Consider the following 13,885-nt stretch of genomic DNA (forward strand, 5'->3'; position numbering starts at 1 on the left):
TTCCACAATTATCTCTGTGGCTCAGTTGGTAGAGCATGGTGTTTGCAATGCCAGGGTTGTGGGTTTGATTCCCACAGGGGACCAGTACGGAGAGAAAAAATAAATAAAAAAAATGTATGAAATGTATGCATTCACTACTGTAAGTCGCTCTGGATAAGAGCGTCTGCTAAAATGACTAAAATGTACTACTATCAACTATTACAACTCACACTAACAGTCCCACTAGCTAATAATAAAAACATTTATACAAAACACTCTATTGATGTCTTGGCAGTGAAGTTATTTGTCACTTCTGCTGTCTGTGTATGTGTATGTGCCTGTGCACGTGTGTGTGAGTGTGAGTGTGTATCCCAACCCAGCAGTGGGTTTATGCCAGCCCAGATCGATCACTGCATAGTAGGGGTATCTGAACACTAAACAGTATACTGCTGTGAGTCCCTGTCTTTTGTCTGCTCCCTCCCTTCCCTCTGTGTCCTCTGAGTGGGAATGGAGGCATGGCCATTAGCCAGCGGCCAGGAGAGTGTCTCCATGTAATGGCTATTGAACGGGCCGCTCCACTCACAACGAGAGGTAATCAAAGCCCTGTATAATTACACACCTCTCCTCTCCTCACCTCCCAAAGACCAGCCATTGCGCGTTGAGCTCTCCACTTTATAATGACACAGGTAGGGGATGAGGCAAGGTGGAAGGTGGAAGGTGGCTGGAGTTAGAGGGGGGGGGGGGGGTCACAGATGCAGTCATGTACCAATAGTGGAGGTGCATGAAGATGGCGGCCACCATGTACTTAACACAATTTTCTCGTTTGCTAAGTTCACTGTAAAATACATTGTCCTCTGTTACTCTTTTTGTATGGTCATTAGCACAGTTAACATGATCCCAATTTTGGTCCGAGACGACGACAATAAAATAAATAAATGAAAAGGTAGATTGTACTGGTTTATTGGTGCATTGAACCATGTAACATGCCATAGATTAAAAACTCTATGAATAGTGCTAAAACAATGACGCCATATCTAAGTTCTGCCACCTTCATGCACGTTCGCCATTGCAAAGAAGCAGTTGCAATTTAGTTTTATTATGAGTGGGTTGGCTAGTAAAGAAACAGAGCAATACTTCATCTCTTCTTCTGACCAATAGGTGGTGAGAGCACAAACAGTCTATTTGGACTTTGGCAGGGAATGGACTGGTACTGCACTCATAAACTAAGACATAAAGGCTTCAAGAAAATTAAACTACTGATATAAAATGGGCCCAAGGGCCTATAGAAAACCAATCAGTGTGATTGGTAGGTCTGGCTATCTTGCCTCACAGCTTTCAAAGACTGAAGAAGGCCCATTAACCCTGACCAAGGCAGCTTGACTTGAGGGTTGATACTGTCATTAAACCAAATCCTTGCTTTCATGGACTGATAGGGTCTATAGTGTGGCGTGCATGGCCATCATTTGAATCGTGGTGGTTCTGTGGTCACTAAGTGTTCTAACTTCAACGCTGACTTTAATCGGCATGCTGCTCCAGTCCCTCTCTGTCATCTCTAATAGGATCAGGCCCTAATTAGAGGCCCTCTGCAAGACTTACACACACATTCTCTCTTTCTCCTCTTTCCTTCTCCCACTTCATCACAGATTTAGCATTTATATTGCCTATGATTATACCTTCCCAAGCATCCCGTTTATAGGGACTGTTGTATCATTTCAGACACACGCATTCACACTGATGCATCTGTTATAACATCATCGTGCCCCCCTGTGAACCCAGTACCCTTTAGATGGCTTTTATTTCAGACCACGTCCCCTGAGCTGGCTTTGGTGCATTAGGGGATTATTTGCTGATTCGCTCAATTCATTGTGTGCTATTGTTAAATATTTCAAAAATAGAGAAGGGTTTTCATACAAAAGAACTGTTAATACTCCCACTTCCCATGTTGACCTGTACTTGTTCACTCAGAGAGACCCATGAGTGATTGACAGGCTACCCAGACTATTTGCATTGTCCCCCCCACCCCCACTTTTACGCTGCTGCTACTCTCTGTTTATTATCTATGCATAGTCACTTTAACTCTACCGAATGTACATATTACCTCAATTACCTCAACTATTTTTTACTTAACACACATTTTTCTTAAAACTGCATCGTTGATTAAGGGCTTGTAAGTAAGCATTTCACTGTAAGGTCTACACCTGTTGTATTCGGCACATGTGACAAATACAAATTGGTTTGATTTGATTTGATGTTTAAAGGTTGTCCCTGAGAGACAGAGTGTATTTGAAGATAGGCCTGTTCTCTATGACAGGGAGAGAAGGTGTTCTTAGTCAAGTGGAAATCACAACAGGTGTCCTGCTAGGTTAAACAAGTGTCCTCTGTCCTCTCTAGTGTGCTCTCTCACACACTTCTCCTATGACAGCAGGACATTGTCCATACTCACTCCCTTGTTGTCTCTCCTCTCTCTCTCTACCTCCCCTCTCCCCACTACTCTCTCTGTGTCTGTCTCTCTCCCTCCACTAATCATCAGGGGTGGGTACATGAGAAAACTAACTGGAAAAGTCTTAACCATTTAGAAAAAAAGGCATTTCTCCCGACTCCTGTGTGCTTCTTTGACTGTTGGGTTCTGGCTTGTCCTTATCAGTGTGTGTCAGGGTGGAGGGAGAGAGAGACAGAGGAGAGAGACAGATGATAGAGAGAGTGAGAGGAGAGAGAGAGAAGGGAGAGAGGGTAGAGAGAGAGGAGGGAGAGAGGAACTAAGCTAATCCAAAAGAGCTCTTCTTTGCTAATCTCAAATGAGATGGAAATCCGTACGATTCAGAAGACCAAAACATGCAGCCTTCTGCTGTTCGAGCTGGCTTAAGGCGAAAAAAACAATAATTTACAAATATGATAAATTAAAAATTAATAATGAAATGGAAAAAGTACAGAGAAAGAAAAGTATTTTGGACTCAGCAACAGTAGCCACTGTTTTGGATTTTCACTGCAGAAGTTTGCTTGTGTTGACTTTACATAGACTATACATATTTGATAGGATCTCTGTGGCGTTGAGTTTGTTCATGTTATTCATGCCTCTCGCTTTCCTTCATTACAGCTAATTCCCTTGGTAGAGTGAGCTTAATTATGTTCAAATGAATAGTTGTCCTTCCGTGTAGCACAGCTGTTGTCATGACTCCTTCTGAGGTTTGGAGGATAAAGAAGTATTAGGCAGAGAAATAACGTCTCCCTGTTCACCCTCTGCTCATGAATCTGTACGTTTCTCTTCCTCTCTGCATCTCCCTTTCTATCCCTCAATCTCTCTTCCTCTTTCCCTCCCTCCACCCTTTCTTTCTCTCCTTATCCCCCCTCCCTCCATTTCCCTCCCTCACTCATCTCTTTCTGCTGCCCTTTCACTAAAACTCATAGAGCTTTAAGACTGATTACTGTTTCCAAGTTCTGCTCTGTCATTTCTCAAAAACAGTATTCGACACTATAGTCAGTTTACTATGCTATGGCATCCTGTCAGGTGTTGTGTGTTCTTTCCTGCAGCCTTGACAACGCAGTTCAATCTAACCTGTTGTACAGATGAATTTGATTCATGACCCACTTCAGTGTTGGGCATCAGAGAGATGAACGGACAGAGGACGCTGAGTATTTTAATCACCTGCAGAGAGCGAGAGAGAGGCAGAGAGGGAGAGTGAAAGGGAATGAGGGAGAGAGAGAGAGATAAAGGAAGGAAGAAAGGGAGTGAGAGAGAGAGAGAAAGAAAGAAACATCAGAGTTTGGCAGGAGAGAGAAAGCGAGCTAGTCATTTAGTGAGGCATGGGAGACAGATCAGTCTAAATCCTAATTGGAGCGTTTTACAGTTTAATCATCCTCAGATGTGACAGAGCCTCACCTGGTCTGGTCCCTACACAGGGCTTAATAAGCAGAGAGTGTGTATATGTGGTGTGTGTGTGTGGTTTGTGTGTGTTGGGGCAGTGACACCTCCATTCATCTTTGAGGAACTGGCAAAGAACGCCCCTGTCTCACTAATGGCATTATTTGTTATTCAGACGTCAGACAGATGCATTCTAATTCACACACACACACACACACACACACACACACACACACACACACACACACACACACACACACACACACACACACACACACACAAATAAAAATGACATTCATGAGCCAGAACTAAGCAGGACTTCTATCTTGTGAAGTTGGGCTGTATTTTTCTTTCTTGACGCCTGTGAGCTTTTATTATTTCTATTTCTCTTTAAGTCACTCACTTCCTGTTCCTGTTTGATCCTGGAGAAGAAAGGCCAGTGGTGCTGAAGTAGTCAGAGCCGGCCTCCCAGCCAATAAGATTAGTCCCCCGCTTGTTGAGGATTCTGGAACTTTCCTTGTCAAAGAAAAACACTTTGGCCAAACTAACTGCTGACTGCACTGCAGTAAAAAGGAGTGGCTGGCTGCATCGTGGCTGGTGGCTCCAGGACCACAGTCAGCTCCATGGAGGGATGTGGCAGAACAGGAGCAAATACTAGCTGGGATTATCCTGTTCAAACTGGAGTCTGGGTTCTCAGTTTGACAGTTTTTCTATCTGCATCTATCTCTCTCTCTCTCTCTCTCTCTCTCTCTCTCTCTCTCTCTCTCTCATAATTATCACACACTTTCCCCTGTCTTTCTCCCTTGTCCCCCTCTCTTTCCCTCTTTCCCATTTTCCTTTTATCCCTACCATTGGTTCCTAATGGTTCTCCTCTTACATTATTTCTCATACAGTTCTTGGAAAATGTCACTTCTTAATTAAATCAGAGAGACTGGGAGAGAGCATAATGATAAAATGGCTGAAGGGCAGGGAGGGGTTAGCCACTGAACCTGTTGAGACTGACCTTTAAAGCGTGAGGAGAAGGTCGGTAAATCTTAGGGACATACCCAAATGTTCTGAGCCTTCAAGGGCTCCCCCCAAGCACTGACTGTGCTCAGCCTGAACACTAGAGGGTGCCAATGCTCTTCTCTCTCACTCTCCAACACTGCCAGCTTTGTAATGGGGTGACCGCAAAATATACAAAAGCATCTATATATGCACAGTAAAAAAAATCATGTTGTTTTTACAGTAATTTACTGGCAGACAGTTATCTGTAAGTTACTATAAAAAAGTACAGTATATTACTGTAAATTCCAAATAAACCAAAGTAATGTACTGTTAAACCAAAGTTTCTTTGGAATTTATGGTAACATACTGTACCTTTTTTTGTGTGTGTGAGAGCTTTAGTGTTTGAATGCTGACAGATCTGTGCCAGTGCATGGGGGAGTGTATTGGCAGATATGTTTTGATGATTGTGTGTATTACTCGTTTGCCAGGCCATCATTGTAAAGAAGAATTTGTTCTTCTCTGACTTGTGTGGTTAGATAAAGGTTATTTAAAATGAAAGTATACTTGTTTTAATAAAGTGCACTACCAGAGCAAACCTCCACTACTACTACTACTACTACTACTACAACAACTACTACTACTACTACCACCACCATAAGTGCTACAAAGACAACAACAGTGATTCAGCACATGTGGCTACCAGCACTACTACTCTGCTAGCCTCCAGGGACCACAGTAGTATTTTGGGACGGAGGGAGCTAGTGGCAGGTGGATCTACAGAAGTTCAGTTATATCTCTCTGCCTACCTGTCTGCCTGTCTGCCTGGCGGTTGGCTTGCTGGACTCCTCCGTATCACTGGATCTCCCTCCCTCTCTGCACAGAGCAGAGCGAACGCCTTTAGGGCTTTCAAATCTTATCATCAGTGAAATGCATTAAAGAGAACATTAATATAAAAGAACATGCCAGAATGTTCCTTCCAGAAGGCTCAAAAAGAATCCAATAGCAACATCACACGTTTGAGGTGTGGATTAGACTGGATAAGGTTTCTGGTCACAATGCTACTACACAAAACATAGACATGCAAAGTCAAACTAACCCATTCACACAAATAGAAACACTCAAAGCACAGAAAATACATTACTGTACACATAGCTACTCAAACAAATACAAGGACCCACACACAAAAATATACTTGTACTCACTTACAATGGAATATATGTGACACATGACTGGAATCTGAACAAGAATCGAGCACACACCCTCCTTAGAATTCTTAAGCTGCTTCCCCCTTACATTCATTCAGATGCAGTGGTTGAGAATGCATGATGTCACCGCCTGCTCTTTTCAACGACAAGGGATAAGGGGAGAGAAAGGGTCCATTGAGTGAGATGGCCCTTACCTCCATTCACACTCTCCGTCTCTGTGAATGATTCCAGAAACAGCTCCAGGAATCCCACTGCTCACCCTGCCTTGCCTATCACCCATGCTTCATACTCTGCTTAAACCCCGGCTTCGTACTTTGGTCATTGATTGATGCGTCTGAGGGCAGCTACAGCTGAAAGGCTGAAAATGTTACAGTAGTGAGAAAATAGAAACATGAAGGAAGGATGCCCTCCAGGTATCATATATGCCATTCCATCACTGTGTGTCAAACCAAGGCAGTTAGACTTCTGTAGGTGCTAAGTGCTGACCTGCTGACAGTCATAGTCAACCTGTGTCACAACTCTCCCTGACTCACACTCGCACACTAAAGTGCACACAGGCATGCTCACACACTCACTCACTCACACACACACGCACACACTTTTTCCTTCCGTGAAAAGAACCTCCATGGACCAGCAGTATGAGTTAACCTGCAGTATGAGTTACCCGGCAGTATGAGTTACCTGGCAGTATGAGTTACCCGGCAGTATGAGTTACCTGGCACAGTGGACAGAAATGGAGGTACGAAGTTCTACTCCTTTTCTCTCTGTCTCTCTCTCCCCCTAGGCTACTTCCTGCCTCCAGCTTCCCAAAACAGAAGGGTGAGAGAACCTTCAGTTGTAAACTCCCCACATGTTCCACTGGGAATCCCTCCTGAACCCTGTTTGACATTCAATGATTCAACCACACCACATACTGTTGAAACTAAGCATATTCAACTTCCCAATTGTAATAAAACAAACTATTTTTTATTGTTCATACATCTAAAGGGTATGTAGTAGTACACATGGCCGGTCAGGCTTCCAAAATCCAAAACACTCAGCAGGACATACGGTATGTGTGGCATCCTCTGATAAATTAGTCATGACATCACATCCTGGTGGAAGAGAGGGCACATGCAAACAGAGTGGCTTTCCTTGTTAACGCAGGAGCAAAGGAACCTGAACATTTTATGACAACTAAATTATTCAGACTACAGTTTGGATGACAAAAACAGGGACATTCTGAAAAAACATACTCCGAGTATACCAAACATTAGGAACTCTAATACTGAGTTGCACCCCCCCCCGTCGAGGCATGGACTGTACAAGGTGTAGAAAGTGTTCCACAGGGATACTGGCCCATGTTGACGCCGATGCTTCACACAGTTGTGTCAAGTTGGCTGGATGTCCTTAGGGTGGTGGACCATTCTTGATGCACACGGTAAACTGCTGAGCGTGAAAAACCCAGCAGCATTGCAGTTCTTGACACAAACAGGTGCGCCTGGCACCTACTACCATACCCCATTCAAAGGCACTTACATTTTTTGTCTTTCCCATTCACCCTCTGAATGGTACATAATACACAATAAATGTCTCAATTGTCTCAAGGCTTAAAAATCCTTCTTTAACCTATCTCATCCCCTTCATCTAAATTGACTAACAGGTGACATCAATAAGCGATCATAGCTTTCACCTGGATTCACCTGGTCAGTCTATGACATGGAAGAGCAGGTGTTTTTAATGTTTTGTATACTCAGTGTGTAATCTATTGAAAAGGGAAGATATGTTGAGTGGATAGTGCAGTTTGGACACGCAGACACACAAAACATACATATGCTGTAGCCTACGTACACATAAAGTACACACACAAACAATCCAGCAGCAGACAAAGTCGTTTTCTGTGACTCTCTTTTTGTGGAGTAATTGAGGTTTGTCATTAGGGTGGAGAGGTGGAGGAGCGGTGGATGGGATGTGGGGGAGAGGTGGGGGTCGGTGTGATATGTAATCGGATGAGGGAGAGGGTCATTTTTTACCAGCATGCTGCATGGACAGGCATTTTGATGAAATTAAGGACTCTCTTCACCCATCTTCCCCTCTTCCCTCCTCATCCCCCTTTCCTTCCCTCCTAAAAAGATTAGGCCACTTCAGGGACATTATTTGGATTGTTTATCACTCTCTGCAGCAATTGAAATGAAGTGGATTTTATTACAGAGTCTCTGTCTCTCTGCAAGATCTGGATTTCTCTCTCTCTTCTCTCTCTCTATTAAACTCTACACTCTTAGAAAAAAAGGTGCTATCGAGAACCTTTAAGGGTTCTTCAGCTGTCCTCATAGGAGAACCCTTTGAATTACCCTTTTTGGTTCCAGGTAAAACACTTTTTGGGTTCCATGTAGAACCCGTTATACAGAGGGTTCTACTGTAATTTCCGGACTATTAAGCGCACCTGAATATAAGCCGCAGCCACTGAATTAAATTTTTGTATTTTTTTTTTACATAAATAAGCCGCACATGTCTATAAGCCGCAGGTGCCTACCAGTACATTGAAACAAATGAACTTTACACAGGCTTTAACGAAACACGGCTTGTAACAAAAATAAATAGGCTTTAACGAAACACGGCTTGTAACAAAAATAAATAGGCTTTAACGAAACACGGCTTGTAACAAAAAAAAATAGGCTTTAACAAAACACGGCTTGTAACAAAAAATAAAAAATGAGCAGTAAGCTTTAGTTGTCTTTTTGCACTGAGTCAATTCCTCACGCTGCTGTTTCCAACGTCGTATCATCGACTCATTAAGACCAAGCTCCCGTGCAGCAGCTCTATTTCCTTTTCCAACAGCCAGATCAATCGCCTTCAACTTGAAAGCTGCATCATATGCATTTCTCCGTATCTTTGCCATGATGAGGGTGACAAAATGACTACCGTAATCAGAATGATGGGAAGTTTGAGAGCACTCGATTTAATCTAAACAGTAAACAAAAAAGTTGTTTGACCTTAACCCGTTCGGCAATTTCATTGGTCTAATGAAAGCTTCATGCCGCCAAAAAACTGAGCACGTCACAGAATGTGTTTTTTTAGAGAAAAAAAATTGAAAGCGGGAAAAATCCATATATTAGCCGCGTCATTGTTTAAGCCGCGAGGTTCAAAGCCTGGGAAAAAAGTTGCGGCTTATAGTCCGGAATTTACGGTACATGGAACCCAAAAGGGTTATACTGTACCTGGAAACAAAAAGGGTTCTACATGGAACCAAAAAGGGTTCTCATATAGGAAGAGCCGAAGAACCCTTTTAAAACCCTTTTATCTAAGAGTGTACCATATTTTCCCCCTTTTGTGTGTGTGAATTTGAGTGTGTGAATGTGTATATGCTAGTGCACATGTGAACATGTTTCAGTGTGTTAGTGCGCCAAGTATTAGACAAATACAACTTGTTCTAAATGTGAAACGCATGAACAAAAGCCATTTATGTGGAGCTGATAGAATTGATGCAATACCCAGTACCACAGTCATTCATTTAGATTAGACTCATCACTAGCATTGTTAATTACTCCCAGAGATTGGGAGAAACCTCAATTACCAAATGAGCTTAGTGTATTTAGTCAGGACTAATCCTATGGCGAATACCTTGTTTCAGTATTTGATGAGGAAGACAAACAGACAAGACACAGACAGACAGACAGTTAATTAGTTAGTACACAAATATACATATCATACAAAAACCACACAACCAACCTGGATCAGGCATGAGGTATCAGGGTCTTGGTGTGTTCGCGATTTACACATTAGTGTCACACCCTGATCTGTTTCACCTGTCTTTGTGATTGTCTCCACCCCCCTCCAGGTGTCGCCCATCTTCCCCATTATTCCCCTGTGTATTTATATCTGTGTTCTCTGTTTGTCTGTTGCCAGTTCATTTTGTTCCATCAAGCCTACCAGCGGTTTCCCTCTGTTCCTGTCTCTCAATTGTTCCTGTTTTCTAGTTTTCCCGGTTTTGACCTTTTCTGCCCGCCCTGAGCCTGCCTGCCGTCCTGTACCTTTGCCCCACCTATCTGGATTACTGACCTCTGCCTACCCTGACACTGAGCCTACCTGCTGTCCTGTACCTTTGCCCCACCTATCTGGATTACTCACCCCTGCCTGCCCTTGATCTGTCTTTTGCTTGCCCCTGTTGGATTAATAAACTGCGGAAATCCCGAGGCTTCCTGACCTCCCCCGAGAATCACCGAAGACGGCGGAGTCACCGCTTCCCGAGCCTATGCAACTAGGCAGAGCTGGACTGTCACCAGCGGAACGGCAATACAGGATCAACACGAAGAGTTGTCTGTATTGCTGGACTGTTGGTCATTTGGTGTCCTCTTGTCCTTTAAAAGACCAGGCTCATCGGTAGGAGCGAGTACTCTGGTGGGCCATATGGAGAACTTTTCTGCTTCCCTTGCTTGTAGCCCTTTTCATGCCATTCTGCTGTGGGGAAACCAGTCTTATTCTCTCCAGGTACTCATTGACTCTGGGGCCGATGAGAGCCTTTTGGACGCTACCCTGGCTTCCGAGCTGAACATCCCCACTCAGCCCCTCTCCATTCCCATGGATGTTAGAGTGCTGGATGGGCACTCTATAGGCTGGGTCACTCATAATATCACTCTCATTAACCTTCGGGTGTCAGGGAATCACAGCGAGACAATTCAATTTCTGCTCATCAAGTCTCCTTAGATTCCTGTGGTTTTGGGATTCTCCTGGCTTCAGTGACACAATCCCCTCATCAACTGGTCTACGGGTTCCATCATGGGCTGGAGTCCGTTCTGCCACGCCCATTGTCTGAAGTCAGCGCAACCTGCCCTGGGATGTCTTCCTGGGGGCTCAGAAGGTGCCCCGGACCTCTCCCCCATCCCCGCGGAGTACCAGGACCCCCGGGAGGTGTTCAGCAAGGCCTGGGCCACTTCGCTTCCACCGCACCGACCGTATGACTGCAGGATTGACCTTCTCCCTTGCACCACGCCGCCCCGGGGACATCTGTACTCTCTGTCGGGACCGGAGACTAAGGCTATGGAGACCTACATTGGGGACTACCTAGCTGCAGGATTTATTCGTCCCTCTTCCTCTCCCGCCAGCGCAGGGTTCTTCTTCATGGAGAAAAAAGACAAGACCCTGCGCCCATGCATTGACTACCGGGGACTCAATTAAATTACTGTTACCCGCTACAACTAATTTCCTCTGCCTTCGAGCCGCTCCAGGGGGCCACCATGTTTTCCAAGCTGGATCTACGGAACGCCTACCACCTGGTGCAGATACGAGTGGAAGACCTCCTTCAACATGGCCTGCGGCCACTACAAGTGTCTGGTCATGCCTTTTGGCCACACCAACGCCCCAGCTGTGTTCCAGGCTCTGGTAAATGATGTTCTCTGGGACATGTTGAACTGGTTCGTCTTTGTCTACATTAATGACATCCTCGTCTTCTCCCGCTCCCCCCAAGAACATATGCTCCACGTCCGGCAGGTCCTTCAATGCCTTCTGGAGAATCAGCTGTTTGTGAAGGCGGAGAAGTGCGAGTTCCACCGCTCCACCATCCCCTTTCTGGGTTACATCATCTCTGCTGGGAGTGTCCAGATGGATCCCGGGAAGGTGAGAGTGGTGGTGGATTGGCCTCAGCCTACGTCCAGGGTGCAGCTGCAATGTTTCCTGGTGTTTGCCAACTTTTATCGCCTTTTCCCATCTCTAAAAGTATTAGCCCCTCTGCTGTTCATCTTCTGTTGCCCCGTACACTTCGTATACATCCCACCTTTCATATGTCCGGAGTTAAACCTATGTCTCACAGCCTTTTGTCTCCTGTTTCCAGGCCCACCCCTCTCCCCAGCTCATCGACGGTCAACCGACATACACAGTGAGGCGTCTCCTGAAGGTTCGACCTCAGGGCAGGGGGTTCTAGTACCTGGTTGACTGGGAGGGTTATGGCCCGGAGGAGAGGTGCTGGGTCCCCGCCAGGGACATCCTGGACCCAGGCCTCATCACGGATTTCCAACGCCGACACCCTGGTCAACCAGGTATGCGCTCAGGTAGGACGCCAGGTGGCGCACCTAGAGGGGGGGAGGATGGGTTACTGTCACACCCTGATCTTTCGTCCGGTCTTTGTGATTGTCTCCACCCCCCTCTAGGTGTCACCTATCTTCCCCATTATCCCCTGTGTATTTATACCTGTTCTCTGTTTGTTTTGTTTTGTCAAGCCTACCAGCGTTTTCCCCTCTAATGTGTGTACAGTCAAACATAACCACACCAAATCTACTACAAATCACACTTAACCCCCGCTGTCATCCATTACATGAAAATGCTCAACATGTTTCATTACTCAACACAATTCCAGTACTGTATATGACGTAGTATCACCCTGGTGAGAGAGAGGGCCTCTCCCTGTGTTGTATGTTTAGTGGTTCTCTCCATCTGTCACGCGGGCCTCAGGGGTGTCGGCCCTCTTACAGTAAAGCTGGCTGATTGGCTGTTTAGGGATGATGGACAGCTCTGTAATGGAACAGGAGGCACCCCACTGCACTCTCCTGAGTGATGCACTGTTTGTGCGTGCATACAGTATGTGTGTGGGCAGGGTTCTCAACCTCGTTCCTGGAGAACTACCATCCTGATGGTTTCTGCTCCGACCATAATCTAGCACAACTGATTCTAATAATTAGCTGGTTGATAAGCTGAATCAGGTTAGTTACAACTGGGGCTGTAGTGAACCTACAAGAGGGTATCTCTCCAGGAACAGGGTTGGAGAGCTTCTTCTTCCCATCACATTGAATCACACACCATTCAGGTACAGTGAAGTATTTCATGGTGTCGAGAACATGACGCAGTGGCACCAGATATAGACACTCATAAAAAGTCATGACATTTGACGACATATGACTTGAATGTAAAAGTGGGCGTGTCATCCTACTCTCATATGAAACATATAGAAATACTCTATAACATGGGGCGGCAACAGGTGACGTTGCCTTGGTGACGTGTCATACTGACAGGACTCTGGATGATGGCTTGTAAGGGATGAGTGCTGGCCAAAAGTTCTGCAATATAGGGAATAGGGTGCCATTTGAGACGTGGCCTTAGTGACGTCATATAGTATCATATAGCTGATGCTCTAGATGATGGCTTCCAGGGGACCAATATGAGGAACACAGGACACTAATGAATCTGTGTGTAACATCTGCTGAGCCTCTCTCTGCACGCAGGCTGCTATTACAAGGATGTGATGGAGAGCCCAGCCAGAACCAGACATTAATTGCCGACGCCGCCAGATGCCAATCCTCCCTCCTGGTAGGGCGCAGCGTGCGTGATGGACAGGATGGATTGCTTTTGTCTGATTTTACGAAAGTGTTTCTTGATTCTTCTCAGAGCTCATAGATGATTGTTGTTTTGTCTTCTCTCTCATCTCCACCTATTCTTGTCATTTCACACTCCCCTGCTTTCTCTCTTTTTATTTCTCTTTCAGTTCACATTTTCCTCTTCCCCCACTCTCTCTCTTGCTCTCCCTCTTTAGCTCTCTCTCTTGTTCCCTCTCTCTTTTGCCCCCCCCCCCCCATCTCTCCCTTTCTGCCCACTCTTATGCCCAGGTAGCTAAGTTTACAGATGGCTGTAACATCAGTGGGCGGTGATGACGCAGTAACAGGAGCCACATTTTCCAATTAAATACACCACACGTTGGAATTGTGATTCATTTTTGACATCATTGACGCTATTGCATCTCATACCATCCATCTTAATTTGACGAGGTTGACAAGAGAGCAAGCTGTAATATGTGAAACAAAAGTGTAAAATTCCTGAAAGTCACAAGTTAACTTTTTACAGAATAGGATCTAAATGGTATTCAAATCAGAGTTTTTTTTCCTTGCAAAAA

Source organism: Salmo salar, chromosome 05 (genome assembly GCF_965601325.2).
Source record: "Salmo salar chromosome 05, fSalSal1, whole genome shotgun sequence".
NCBI classification, from domain to species: domain Eukaryota; kingdom Metazoa; phylum Chordata; class Actinopteri; order Salmoniformes; family Salmonidae; genus Salmo; species Salmo salar.